We start from the raw sequence: 13,298 nt of genomic DNA on the forward strand, positions 1-13,298 counted from the left end.
CATCAAGATCTCTTTATGTATTCATTTACACGCTACTATGTGCTAAATGTGGATTTAGATCTTAACACACAAAATCAAGTTTAGGTCTTTTATAGTGTACGTTACAAACAAACTGATGTAAACTTCTGGACAATTTGTGTATAAAAAGCAGGCGTAAGGAAAAGAATGCCTCTTCACTCCCTATCAATGCACTCCACTTGCAATGTGAGCTCAACAGGTATTATGTCTCATTTGGACATCATAAGCTTGGGTGAGAGACTTATTTCTCCTGAAGATCCACCATCTATGCACTTCCAAAGCATCAATTTAACAGATCTTTAAGTGAGGTGGACGTCATATGGAAATGTCAGTGCCAAGGAAATCCTGCTTCTCCCAAGAAAGAGGGAGTTCCTGTTGAGAAGTAAAGTTTCCTTCCTTTCTGTGCTCAGGATACTTGCATTCCTAGGTGGGAGGAGGCTACGTGAGCCATCAAAGACAGGTCAATCCTAGCAGTTCATGCTATCAGTGGGAGGTCCTAGACGGAACCAGGGTTTTTATAAAAGGGATTTGTAAGCAAGTCTGGACTAAAGCAATTTGAAGACAGATCATCTGGAAAATAAGTAGAGTTAATTGGGGAGGTACAGGTGGTCCACATAAGGAAGCTATTCAATGGAAGAAAATATATGAGAAAATCAGTTACTCATTACAATCAAAAACTGATCTGTAAGTAGTAAGACCTGGGTGCTGGGCCAACCGCTGCCACCATGAACTGTATGATTTTAGACAAGACATTTAATTTCTTTGGCTCTGTGTTTTGCCACTTGAAAAACAAAGAGACTGTTCTCTAGGATATCTTTACTCTTCAAGATTCTATTTTCATTTGTGCATTTGTCACATAATATTAATGCACTACTAGAGGATGTGTCTAAAGCACATTGAAGTTACTGCCCATTTTCCTTACAGTTTTAAAGTGGTATGCCCTCTCCCAGCCTCCTCCACCTCTGACTGTTCACCTCTTAGTGTGTAATATAATCACAGAGCCTTCAATAAAGAAATATGCAACCTGACTTACACATAGGATTCAGTGAAATCGCATGGTCATGAAACTTATAGATAATACATGAAAACTGTCCTAACTAAAATTTCTGATTAACAACAATGAAATACTCCTATCTCCACCATCCCAAAAGAAACTTTGGGTCTTCTCAGAACTGACAAAGCAGAGCCCAGAACAACTACCCTTGAGAAATGGTTAATAATGAATATCAGTTGAACAAGTAGAGAAGACTATGGTTTATGTTAAGAGTTATACCTCCATTTTAAACATAAATCCTTTTTCCACTGGTAGATGGGAGATGTTCAAACTATGGCAAAGCTTACATTTTAAAAGTATGCCTGTTTATCCTCTGTGTATAGTATAAGGCCCTGGAACATTCCTACAGAATGTCAAACATCTGGATCAAGCAATCAACAAACACATGTTGATTGCTATCTAGCATCCAGCTAAATCCAAATCAATCAATAATCTGTGAGCACCAGTATTTTTGGCATTGGATAGGCACAAATGCAATACTCCTATCTGTCTCCATGGTGAGTGGAGTTAATGGGACCAGTATTATTTTTTTTTTTCAATATATGAAGTTTATTGTCAAATAGGTTTCCATACAACACCCAGTGCTCATCCCAAAAGGTGCCCTCCTCAATACCCATCACCCACCCTCCCCTCCCTCCCACTCCCCATCAACCCTCAGTTTGTTCTCAGTTTTTAAGAGTCTCTTATGCTTTGGCTCTCTCCCACTCTAACCTCTTTTTTTTTTTTTTTTTCCTTCCCCTCCCCCATGGGTTTCTGTTAAGTTTCTCAGGATCCACATAAGAGTGAAACCATATGGTATCTGTCTTTCTCTGTATGGCTTATTTCACTTAGCATAACACTCTCCAGTTCCATCCATGTTGTGACAAAAGGCCAGATTTCATTCTTTCTCATTGCCACGTAGTACTCCATTGTGTATATAAACCACAATTTCTTTATCCATTCATCAGTTGATTGACATTTAGGCTCTTTCCATAATTTGGCTATTGTTGAGAGTGCTGCTATAAACATTGGGGTACAAGTGTAATTGGGCCAGTATTATAAAAAGTGGGTAATATTTATATAGTTTTCAGTCTGTTTCCATACCTAACTCCACAATTCTTCCAAAACATAGGCTTAGATTTCATGATATGGTTTGATCTGCAACTAACCTGAAAGCAATCACCTATCACCTCTAACATCTAAGTAAGGCAATGAAAACAACACTGGTCAACGTGGTGATACCAGCAACATTCTACCACGTGGCCCATGCCTTTTTGACTTGCTCAGAGGTCTGTGACTATTGGAATCATATCAGACTGCATTATTATTTCATTGACACATAAATCTGATTTGTTGTTAATAATACTTACTGTATCCTCAAAGAATATAAGCAGACCCCAGTGTGTAATGTCTGAAATTAAGTACTAAGGAAAAAAAAAAAAAAAACAGCAAACCCTATAAACCACATGTTAAATAAAAATTAAATATCCTTTCAACTGAGATGTGTAGAGAATTTTTAATAACATCAACAGTGTTTACATTAATTTAACTTGAACTTTTGTAGGCGGGAGAAGCATATTTTGAATAGCTTATGGTCTTGATTTGTGAGTGAATAATATTTAACTCAAAGTTCCAGAAAGCCCCAAGCTGTAAGTATTCTTAGTTTGGGGTGAATGAAGGTGTAAGCTTAGATGGGATAGACTAAAAGAAAGAAAGAAGCACCTTTACAAAGAGCTATTATACCTGATAGGCTCCATACAAGACAGTTGAAATGTGAGCTTCAGTATTCAAAATAGAAAGGATACAATCATATGTCTGGTTAACTTACAGGAAATAGTTCCAGAGACAATTTTACACTAACTACAGTGATTTGGGCAATTTTTTAAAATAATACCAGCCAATTTCTCTCCATTATACTCTGCTGGCAGAAAATAAAACATTTTTCTTTGAAATGATTGCCTTTGGTTTTGTTAAATCATGCATTCTGTCAACATGCGGTCACCATTTTTACATGATCTTTCTGCTTCCCTAGGAAAGAATGAATTCACAGTCTGAACCCTGATATAAATATGTAATCTTGCGACTGTTAAGGCTTCTTCTATTACTACAAAATGAAGAGATAAGAAATAGATGTGGTATCAAAAGAAATGAAACAAAAAAAAAAAAAGACATGATGACGACCAAGTAAGTATAAAGCTCCGATTCTTGCATCTACTCCCCATAGCTAAACGAAGCAAAAGCCTGCGCTGATCATTTTTCTTACTGTAGCACAAAGAGATTGAAGTTCATGATTTTAAAACACTAATATTTGAAAACAAATTTGAAAACCCTCTTTATGTCAAGAGATATGTTCTAGCAACTTTGCTGTAGCTAGCAAAAGGTTAAAAGAGCAGAGGTTGCAGTAAAGTCTTAGAAGAAGTAACACCTTGTTATTAAGGACTTTTTGGCTCTCATTATAAAATGCCTGGGTTGTAATCCCTTCTACTCACTATGTCACCATCTAGGATGGAGAACCTTATCTCCATCATCCAGGCTTACAGCTTTAGAGCTAAATTATTTTGCAAAAACTATAGGTATTTGTTTTGTTGCTACCCCTCTGGGCCTTTTTTAGTGATATGGTGAGAACATACCTCTTGCCAAGATGATCACTACAATGTTGCCTACCCTAGCAGCTGCAATTTCCTAGAGTGGATATTCAGAAAGCATCCTTGATAATACTGTTTACTTCTCACAATTGCTTGGGCACATACTACATCTCAAACGTTCTATGGTAAGAAAAACAAAAAAGCTAATTCTTAGAAAAACTGAGATACTTCAAATGAGTCAATATTAAAAATTTCCAGATGAATTTTAAATTGAATAAAAAACATGGAGGGCGAAAACAAAGTGATAATTTTATAAAATTATCAAAGAGGTGGCAAAGGAGAAGACTCTAACACGTGGAAAGACAGTTAGCAACGTGGCCAGACTTAAAACACGTGTTTTAAGACTTTAGGCCTGGGAGATGGTCATCTGCTCCCTTCCCTGTGAACAGTCAACCTGTGAAGTTAAAATGTAGACATAAGAGGATGCTACTTAAAAAGAACTTCTACCAGTAAGTAGCAAATGGGATTTAGTTAAGATTTCAACTGAGGTGATGCTCTGCTCCTGATAGAATGGTCTGAGTCTCAAGAGTACGATGACTGTGAACAGAGAAATTACTACTACTTTGTCAAGATAAAACTCAAGTACTTACAGCCTAGTTCAAACTTTTAATTAGTCAGAATGATTTTTGTACTCTTGACTTCTTAGGTGAAGAAAACAGAAATCACCAAAAACGGCAAATGGCAGCAACATTTTTTTTTTCTTTTCCCACCAACTACAACGTCTGGGATGTTTTGTAAAGTTAACCTCCATTCCGTCCACTGTCCATATCTCCATTCTCTTCAATGCATTGGAACATAAGGATTCCTAGAAAGCAGCATAGAAGACAAAGGGCAGCACACAGGACCTTAAACATGTGCTTTCTCTTCCTAAGGCCTCGGTTTTCTAATTTGCAAGATATATAAGGCCCCCCATCTGTTCTAAAATTCTTTGCAGTCCAAGAATTTCACCAAGGGGGTTAAACAAAAATATTTTGCTTTAGTCAGGATTGACTAAAATGAAACTATGTAAGATGTCATATTTTCTAATCAGTCATGTAATAACAATGCAGGAATCACCTGCAAGAAGGGCTTCCAAAGGCCCCAATGGTGTGTAGTCGGCAAATACTGGCAAGATGCACCTGCCAGCATTCATTCTGGTGTCAGTACCCAGGTTGCCCCACCTAGATTTTTTATTTTTCATTTATTTTAGAGAGAGCATGAGTGGGGGAGAAGGACAGAGGGAGAGAGAATCTTAAGCAGGCTCCACGCTCAGTGCAGAGCCCAACACAGGGCTGGATCTCATGACTCTGGGATCATGACCTGAGCCAAAATCAAGAGTTGGACACTCAACTGAGTGAGCCACCCAGGGGCCCCTGCACCATATTTAAATATTTAAACTCATGCTCACACCTACAGGCTACTTAGTTCAAGTGAATGCTTCTTAATCATTACACTATGTGAACTCTTTTAAAAATATTTAAAAACTTGGGGCGCCTGGGTGGCGCAGTCGGTTGAGCGTCCGACTTCAGCCAGGTCACGATCTCGCGGTCCGGGAGTTCGAGCCCCGCGTCAGGCTCTGGGCTGATGGCTCAGAGCCTGGAGCCTGTTTCCGATTCTGTGTCTCCCTCTCTCTGCCCCTCCCCCATTCATGCTCTGTCTCTCTCTGTCCCAAAAATAAATAAACGTTGAAAAAAAAATATTTAAAAACTTAAAGAAATTGCAGTACACTCCTATTCCCCACTGGCTAGTGTTATTTTTAAAAATAAAATTTAGGGGGCGCCTGGGTGGCGCAGTCGGTTAAGCGGCCGACTTCAGCCAGGTCACGATCTCACGGTCCGTGAGTTCGAGCCCCGCGTCAGGCTCTGGGCTGATGGCTCGGAGCCTGGAGCCTGTTTCCGATTCTGTGTCTCCCTCTTTCTCTGCCCCTCCCCCGTTCATGCTCTGTCTCTCTCTGTCCCAAAAATAAATAAAAAAAGTTGAAAAAAAAAAATTAAAAAAAAAATAATAAAATTTAGATAAAAATGGCTAATAATTAAGTACTTACGATGTTCTTAGTGCTGTGCTAATTAACTGCTTTATATGGTTTCTTACCCTGATTTCTTTTTTTTTTTTATTTTATTTATTTTTTAGAGAGAGAGAGAGACAGAGACAGACCACAAGTGGGGGAGGGGCAGAGAGAGGAGGAGACACAGAATCTGAAGCAGGCTCCAGGCTTTGAACTGTCAGCACAGAACCCGATTCAGGGCTCAAACTCACAAACCATGAGATCATGACCTGAGCCGAAGTTAGACACAACCCACTGAGCCACCCAGGAGCCCCTCCCTGATTTCTTAAACCACCATGTGACTATTATTTACAGATGAGGACTGGGAGGTTAAACTGGCCATACTCTTTTTGTCAAGTCTCCCTGCTAGTTACTCCCAGAGCCAGGGTTCAATCCGAAATTAATCTACAAAGTGCTCATGTTCAACCACCATGGTCAACACCTGATGAGCTGACTGGGCAGAAAGGATACAGAAATTCTAACCTTTCCAAATCAGGAGTTACTTTTGTTTTTTTTTGTTTTTTTTTTCTTAACCATGATGAGTTTACCTCATCAGCAAATTCAGAGAACTTTTTAAGATCCCAGAATTTGATTCTGGGACCTAGGATTGTTGTGGTAAATTTGAGAAGTCTTATTTTTAAAAATTTATGAGTGCAGTTTACATAAATTTGGAAATAAAATAACATGGTTGCTTTGTGTGGCCATCTGCCACTCTCATAAGCATCTCTAGCTACCAAATTGAGAATAGTGGTAGTTTTGCTGTGGAGTTAATTGAAGCCTTCCTCAGAATAATTTTAATTCAGTGTTTTAGAGCCAAATTCTGCTTTATGATCCACATTTCACATAGTATTTCTGAAAACTAGAGCAAGCCAAAGGTTTGATTGGCATTCTGAAATCTTTCAGATTAAAACATGATCCGGCTATTTTTTGCTACACATCTAGGGTTGACCCCAAGACCCATATAAGTGAAAGTGGTTTTCCAAGTGCATTGTAGGCCTGGCCTGTGACATCACATAGAGGATTACCCCATAAGCACTGAAACCATCTTTCTATCTTTATTGTTATCCTATCCTGTCACATAATAACAATTATCCATGTTGCCCCTACCTTTAATTATATAATAAAAACGGCTAATTCTTCCTCAACAAATCTGTAAGACTTAACATTTATTTGATTACAACGTGCAAAAGCATATGATATATGGCTTTAAATTAACATTTCTGCCCAGTATTTTCTTCTATCCAAAAATATGCTATGGTATCTACTGATCAATGCCTTTTTTTTAAAGTGGTTTCTCAGATCTCATTTTTGGGTTAAAAGCAGCAACTATCTTCTGATATAGTACAAAGCACATATTTGAGAGTTTATCAGTTATTCTTTGTGTGTCTTAATTCAGCCATTGTCTCTCAAAAGAGTCCGTTGCTTTCACTACATTTCATTTTGACCATTTACAAAATGAAAAGATCAAAGACTCACCAATATTCTGAATACATTATGTGAATTACAGAAAGACAACAAAGAATTTGGAGGGAAAAACCCTAAGTATCCATTATTATCATAACAAAAATAGCATTGCTATCTATTAGAAAGAGAGGAGAGGGATGTGAACAAAAGTAATTATCCAAGCTATAATTTGGCCCTGTCAACAGAGCACCCCTCTTCAGACTAAGAAAAGGCTCTATAATAATGAGCTCTGAAGAAATGTCTCACAAATGCCAGTTTGGGGGGTGGGGTGCACCACAACAACATCCTTAGACTAAGTTCACGGGCTGCAGCATTCCACATGCAGGACATTCACATAGCCCTACACGTGTGTAATCTGGTATTGAGGAAGGCATGTGGACTCTATGTCATTTCCTTCTGTGACAGCAAAATTAAAATATACACTCTATTTCCTTCACATTGTCTTCTTTCCACTCCCTTGTTAATCTAACAGCATCCAACATGAGAAACAACCAGCAAGAGTTAAGCATTCAATTCAGAAGTGAATTTCACTTCTATATTAAAACACAACTATTTTATAATTTTTTTTAATGTTAAAGGTATAGAGGAATATTGAGGCAAATGTCAAAGCTCCCCAGCCTCTAAGTCTTTCTGTCGTCAAAAGCAATCATCAGGAGTTGTTTTTTGTGTATTTTTCTAAAAGGGAAATATACACTTAAAAGCATGGAAGTGGCAACTTCACCTTATTTACATGAATTAAATCATCTTCTTGATATTGTTCTGTACTTGCAAATCTATGTCTTGAACTTCAGCACACATGAATCTACCCCAATCTGTTTAAACTCTACTCAGCATTTCACTGGATGGATATAGTAATTGATCTAGTTATCTACAGAAGTCATTTCCAAATCTTGGACATTAAAACGATACTGAAATAAGCATTTCTACACATGTTCTTGGTGTATTTGTGCAAGTTTATCAGGGTTAGAAAATACGCACGTTAAAAAATTATTCTAGAGTCATATGAACCATTGGCTAAAAGAAAGCAAATCCCTCATCTCCATTTGTGATAAAATCCTTTGGTTTAGTTATTGGGCAGTGATGAAAATAATACAGGTTCATGAATCCACATGTACACATAGATAATAAAAACAAGCTGTGTTTGTAATGTCTTTTGCTTTGTATTGTAACAGAAGTCCACACATTAATTCTCACACTTTTCCAATTATGTGTAATTGAAACACTCCTCCAAATATTTGTATCTACAAGGTAATTTACAGGAATGCTGCAAAGCTATGACATAGTTCAAAATGCATAAAAATGACCATATATTACAGACCCTGCTGTTTCTTTTCTACCAAGTAAGTTGCTTTTCTACAAAGTAAGTAATTAACACTTAATCTAAGTAAAAATATATGTAGCAACTGCAGGCTTGGAACCCAGAGACCCTCATTTACTTTTTGGCTTACAGGTATCAACCTGTAGGTACAATTTTCTGAGGTAAGTAGTTATGTTAGTGGTCCAAAAAAGTCATTGCACTTAGTCAAATATCCTCCCTTTTGTGTAAGGTATTTAAATTCTGAAGCTACACAACAATAACTAATTTCCATTCCACTCAATGCTCCCTCTTGGGCCTTGCTTAGCGTATAGTCCAGGAAACAAAGGCGACCGTAGAAATTTCCGAGCAGCCAATCAAGGTGAAACATGTGCTATCTCCCCAAGTGCTTAGTATACAATACATGATTTTATGAACCTCTCACCTATAGTGTACGAACAAGTCCCTGAAAATTAAAGTGTGAAATTCAAACACCTTTGTCCTTAAAACAAGAACAACCTGCCAAAAATGCTCTCTTCTGTGAACTTTTGGCATCGACTGGGCAGAACGCAATATCCCTTGCATTCAGCCGCCAAAAACATGAAACTAGATCCAAAAGGAAGAAGCCAGGTAAATTGTTTAGGCCCCCGACCTAACATTCTCCTTGGCATCAAAAGCTTCACTCTTTAGCCTTCCAATAAATGTAGCCAATTGGAAAGGCAATAAATTCATTATTCTACAACACAGTGAGTAATTCAGATAAACAACCTCCACTACTTAAAAACCTGTTTTCTCATTCTTTAATTTTTAAGGCCAGCAAATAAAGGCTATTTGAGGAACCGTCCCTCTGATACCCTCTCTGAAAAATTATTGCTAATTCTTACTTAAGCACAGATGAAGCCAGAAAAGGAAACTTACCCCCCAAATACCTATCTCCATCTCTACTTTTCAATCGAATATCATGACTATTTCCATCATAAATGACAGTAAGTCTACAAAGGTATGCAGGAATATTTGGTTGATATCCTCCTGAAGACAATTTGGATTTGACAGCAACAGCAAAAAGTTTTATTATGTTGTTAAAAAAAATCCCCAGAGATAAGCATCCTCCAAAACATTACCGTGTCCTGAACCGGAGCCATTAGGGCAACGGAAGAGTCAATCAGTCCAACGTATGTGCTGAGTGTCTTCTCTACAATAAAACTGTGGTAGGTACTGGGGATGCAATGCCACATGTACAGAGAGTTTATAATCTGGTGAGGAGATAAAAGACCATTACACAAATAAATGTTACAACACAGAATGGGGTAAGTACCATAAGAGAGGCACAAACCAATCACTCAAGATGAACATTTGTGTCATCAAATGATAGAATTCCAATTCTCTTTAATGGTCCTCTTTTCATTCAAGCATTCATTTAGTCATTCAAAACACACTTATTACGTGGCTCAGCGCTAAGAAAAACAGATACAGTGAGTGGCAGATGAGACAGAGGCCCTGCCCTTCTGAAATCTTTCTTTCTATGGGAGAGATAGCATGAAATAATTATACAATAAGAGGAATAATAAATAATCATCATAACTAATCTTTACTCAGTGCTTACTAAACGTCAGTGAGCTAAATGCTTGACATGTATTATCTCGATAATCCTCATGGCGACATCGTAATGCAAGAAAGCACTGAACTGAAGCTGATATGGTCCTAAGACTGCCTGGATTGGAATCCTGATGCCACCGCTTGTTAGTTATGTCGTCTTGGCCAAGTGACCTAACCTCCCTGTGCCTCGGCTTTGTCATTTGCAAAATGGGATTAATGCCAAATTTAAGATGACACCGATAATAAGATACATCCTAATTTCAGAGATGTCGGGGAGTATGTATTTTAGCCTCTACTAAGTTATAATGTACAATAACATCCATCGCACGTATTTGTGGTGATGATTAAAGAAAAATGCGGACAGAGAACCTAGTAGGGGAGGTAGCATAAGTGTTTAACAAATATTAGCTATTATTCCATTAGGTACACCTGTTTTTTTATTTTTTAAAGGAAACAAGTTTAAGTGGTTCAAAAAATAAAAAGTCCATGCCACTGAGAATCTGTATCCTAAGATGAATCTAGAGTAGGGTTCAAAAGTGCTACTCAAGTACAGTGATGTTGGAGTTACAAATTGAAGCATGAGTAAGAGGAATTAAGACTAAAGGTGGGGAGAATAACGTTCCAAGGGAATGTGTATGAATGCCTTAGGCGAGAAGAGCAAAGCAGTGCCAAGATGAGGAAGAAGAAAATACAGCTAGAGGAGAGACAGCAAGCTGGGAGCAATGGGAATGGAGGCTGGAGAAGTGAACACAGGAAGGACTATGCAGGGCCTTCCAGAGCATCCTGAGAAAGTGTCATCTTTACCATCACAGTAGTGAGAAGCCAGGAAGGGTACTAGACCTGGGTTTGCACTGTTTAAGGATGAGACTGAAGAAGGCCAGTTCAAATGCTACTTTGATAATCCAAAAATGAGAAGATGCTGGCTGAGGCCTCAACCTCAGCATCACTGACATTTGGGCCTGGGTAATTCTTTGTCATGAGGCTTTCCTGTGCATTGTAGGATTTTTAGCAGATTCCTGCTTTCTACCCACTGGACACCCATAGCAATCCCCAAGATATAGCAATGAAAATGTTTCCAGACATTGCTAAGTGTCCACCTGGGGACGAAATTGCCCTTAGTTGAGAATCACTGGACCAGAGTGATCTCAAGAGAATTGCAGAGAGGTAGACAGATTTTGCTTACATTAAAGGAAAAAAACAAAAACAAAAACAAAAATCTCAACAGGAGTGGATGCATTGGGTAAGAGATGAAAGAGAGGCCAGTTGCAAGGATACATTCTTATCCGAGGTTTCTGATTGTGTAACTCAATAGGTGGTGACACTATGCACTGAGACCGGAAACACTGGAACGAGATCAGACTTGACAGCCAAAGCATGAGTTCAGTTGGAGACCTGAAGAATTTAAGCTATCACCATGACATTGGAGTCATCCTAATGTCACATATGCACTTTGATATTCAGACTGAAGCTCAGAGAGGCAATCTAGTGAGAGGATGAAATACTTTGGGAGTCATGAGCATACAGATGCTAACTGAAGGTGTGTATGCAAAAAAGTTTCACATAAAAAAAAAAAAACAAAAAACACTTAAATTCTATTATTTCATTGCTGGAGACCAGGGCATCCCTACAATAAAATCATCAAAATCCTTCAATGCTGGAAGATAACATCTTACAAAATTATTTCAGTATTTTCAGCCAAACATCTCCAAGTGTGCAGGCACAACCAGAGTGTACTTATACCAGAGAGAGAGAGAGAGAGAGAGAGAGAGAGAGAGAGAGAGAGAGACAGAGTTAAGCAAAATGTAACTTAAAAGTATGCATGGTTCACCTCAATCAAGGAGGCTTTTTTAGTGGCTTAATTTGCAAAGCAAAGTTAAAATGAAGATCAAGAGTGACTTTTTTTTTTTTTTGGTCTCTACTTGTCTTTTTACAGAAATCAGTGATCTCCTATCCCAGCATCTTGAATTATATTCTGATTGCAGCTACCTTAACTGAGACCCAAGCATTCCTCATCAGAGCTCAGATTCACTTGATTTCTTCCCTAGTGGTGTATGATAAACATAAGATAGTTCAATTCTTAATCACTTCAGATCTCTAGAATTTTTGAAGACAGAGTCCATGACCTTGGGGATTGCTTGCTGGAAGGAAAAAACCCTAGTTCAGTTCTATTATTTAGCTCCCAAGCCTTAACCTTGACTCGCAGTGCCCCTCACTGCCAACAGAACCAAAAAGAACATCTGCTGTTCCCCAGTGGCTCTCTTCCAAAGATTTTCCTTGGCCAGCATTATAGCACAGTCCAACATGACCCTTACATGAGAGGAGTGTGTGTGTGTGTGTGTATGTGTGTGTGTCTATGATTTCCCAAGAAACTCCCCATTCATTCTAAAATGTATTTGTTATCTTTTGGGCACCATTATTTTGCACAAAAGTCCTTTCCGCTTTTCCTTTATAGTATCTAGGGATAATGCCAGATTAATTCCAAACTGAATATAAATATGGGGGGAAAAGGACACCCAATTGGATCCACTTTGAAAAGCATGATTCATTTCCTCATGTGGGTAAATGTACCTTGCAGGAATCACAACTACTTAGACTTTAAAACTACAGTCATTCTTCATTACCTGAATATTAACATGGATAACACAAAATCGTACCTGAGTATCCATGTCAGACCTTCATTCAAGTCACAAACAACCTGAATCTCAGGAGAAAATAGCAGATAACAGTACTAACGTGGGACCAGAAAAGATGTGTTTTGAAACTCTGAGGAGGGAAATGGTTCTTATATTTATCTCTGGTATTTTAAAATGCGCTTTTGTTTCCAGTTCTTCTTTAATACTGGAAGTACTCACAAAAGGAATTCTGAAAAGGCTAACAGGATAATCTTGATGGGCTACAAGTTCTGAATACAGCCCCTTTGTGGAGAAGAGTAGATTGGGAAGATCCACCTAGGGTGTATTTTCATTTCATTCACTGATCTGTTTAGTCATCCAAATAGTTCTTGAAAACCAACTGTGTAACAGTCACGGAGCATGAAGGATGACTAAGACACATTAAAGAATATTACAGTCCAGTAAAAGGAAAGTTACAGGTGAGATGGTCTTCCAGGTTTCATGGCTACTTACTAGCCTATTTTCATGTCACACAGGAACCTTAAACACAAAACCATGATCTTCATCTTCCCATGACAGCTTGACTCTCCCCAGTGATGTATATTCTTATTAA

General features: G+C 38.2%; 1 protein-coding gene across 10 annotated transcripts in view; it reads right to left on the bottom strand.

The window, feature by feature from the left end:
• The window catches only part of NPAS3 (neuronal PAS domain protein 3), an 865,390-nt gene that overhangs the window by 614,458 nt on the left and 237,634 nt on the right, over positions 1-13,298 (bottom strand). The gene's annotated exons all lie outside the window — the stretch shown is intronic.

This window comes from Puma concolor, chromosome B3 (assembly GCF_028749965.1).
Source record: "Puma concolor isolate L17-30 chromosome B3, mPumCon1.1.hap2, whole genome shotgun sequence".
Taxonomy (NCBI): Eukaryota; Metazoa; Chordata; class Mammalia; order Carnivora; family Felidae; genus Puma; species Puma concolor.